This window comes from Spermophilus citellus (genome assembly GCF_964194105.1).
Source record: "Spermophilus citellus genome assembly, chromosome: 2".
NCBI lineage: Eukaryota > Metazoa > Chordata > Mammalia > Rodentia > Sciuridae > Spermophilus > Spermophilus citellus.
The window spans coordinates 140,442,524-140,444,634 of NC_138183.1; the positions used below are offsets into that span (position 1 = coordinate 140,442,524).

The 2,111-nt window shown below is 42.5% G+C and overlaps 1 pseudogene across 1 annotated transcript; it reads right to left on the reverse strand.

The window, feature by feature from the left end:
• Positions 1-991: 991 nt before the first annotated feature.
• Positions 992-1,899, reverse strand: LOC308642286 (olfactory receptor 10D1B-like; annotated as a pseudogene). Its single transcript has one exon. The product of its transcript is annotated as an olfactory receptor 10D1B-like (transcript).
• Positions 1,900-2,111: the final 212 nt, after the last annotated feature.

Here is a 2,111-nt window from a genome sequence, read left to right on the forward strand (position 1 = left end):
TTCCACAACAAACTTTACAGCAGTAGCGTTTCCCAAGCATGATAGTATACTTTTAAAATTCGATCATGAAAATTATACCTGGCCTGATTGAAATGAAATATTTCTCATTCATAGCCTAGTTGAACCAAAAAAAAAAATCAATAAATAGAGGAAGATAAATCAGAGCAAAACCCTTTTAGTAAAACAAAGAAGCCCAAAACACAGCAAAACAATAGCTGGAACCCAGCAATACTCAGCATTGACCACTGATTATACTGAACAAGGCAAAGACAAGTCCAGATTTTCTCACATGGAATCACAGCCTAATCCCCTCTCCATGGATCCCTTTATCTCTTCTCTCTTCCCATTTACAAGCTGATGTCTACCACCAATGCCTATATCCAGGTCTAAGCCCAAAAGTCATGGTTTGTAAGTGGTATAGAATACTGGTATTTCTGCTTCACTGAGAAACCTGCCCAAGGTCCTAGCAAGAAGCATTTTCTTTATACACATTCTTTGTAGTTCTGAAGTAATAGGATGCTATTGGAAGCCATGAGGATATATCTCTCTCATTTCCCTAACAACGCTTTAGCCAATAAAATGATGGCTTGTCTAATGGTTTGGGGAGACAAACACTGTAGCTAACATGAAAGAATATCAGTGTGAGAAGAATATGAGGTTTAGGAATGAAAAAGGATGAAGACAATTAAGACTGAGAAGCAGAAGGTCCATTTTTTTTTCTGCCTTCTGGGAAATGTTCTCTTTCTCTTTATGAGCCCTGTAATGTCCACAAAAAAACATGGTTCCCAGTGTCAGAAGACCAACCCTGGAGTCTTCATTTTGCTATTTGTTCTTCACACATCCTGAGACAAGTCACTTTAACTCAGAGCATCTCAGTCCCCCAGTCATAAAATGAAGATAATAATAATACCTTATGCAATCCAAATAAAAGTATTTCATCAGCTATGATGTGTGGCTGAAGTGTTAGCTACTGATCTCTCTCTACAATTATTCAGGAAGGAAGCCCAGAAGGTGGAGGACCTTCCTCATCCTTATTTTTGAGACTATAAATCAAGGGGTTCAGCATGGGGATGACCAAGTTGTTCAGGACCTGAACAGTTGCATTAAGCCAGGGGTTGGGAGTGGGCTGCAGGTAGATGAGGACCACTGGCATGAAGGAGAGGAGGATGGCCGTGAGGTGGGCACTGCAGGTGGAGAAGGCACGGCGGCGGCCTTCCGTAGATCGAATTTGAAGAATGGAGTGGACAATGCAGCTGTAGGAGGTGAGGATGAGGAGGAAGCAGCTGAGGGGCATGAGGCCAACACTGATGAACCTCACCATCTCCAGGGTTGAAGTGTCTGCACAAGCCAGCTTCAGCATCACTGGGATGTCACAGAAGTAGTAGTCCACCTCATTGGGACCACAGTAGGGCAGCTGGAAGGTGAGAGTGGTCAGAAAGGTGGCCTGAATGCAGCCCCAAAATGAGGCCCCTGGAGCCAAGATGGCGCACACTCTGTGGCTCATGATTATGGTGTAGCATAGAGGGAAACATATGGCAACAAAGCACTCAGAGGCCATCACTGTGTACAGAAAATCCTCAGTGCAGCCCAGAAAATGGTAGAAGAGCTGGGACCCACAGTCCACATATGAGATGGCTCTGCTGTTCCCTGACAGATAGAACAGCATCTTGGGAGAACTCACAGAGGGGAAAAATATGTCAAAAATAGATAGCTTGCACAGGAAGAAGTACATGGGGGTATGAAGCCAAGTGGAGGAGATAATTGCCAGCAACATTAGCAGGTTCCCCATGAAGCTGAAGACGTAAAAGGACAAAAACAAGATGAAGAGCATGGTCTCCAGACCCTCTGGTTTGGGACTCTTAGCAGGACAAACTCAGTCACCACAAAGGGAATCTTCATAGCTGTAAGAAATTCTAACCCTGAGAAGGAGTCTAAAACACCAAAATGTGTACAACAATGTCATATTATTAAGCTTTGACTATATTTTTAAAAAGAAGCAACTGGACATATGAAAGTAAAGAGCAAAATCTATGTAAAAATTTCAGGTAAAAAGATGTGGCTATTTCAGAGTCAGTCAATCCAATCTTAGAAAAACTATTTTTAAGAGAAAT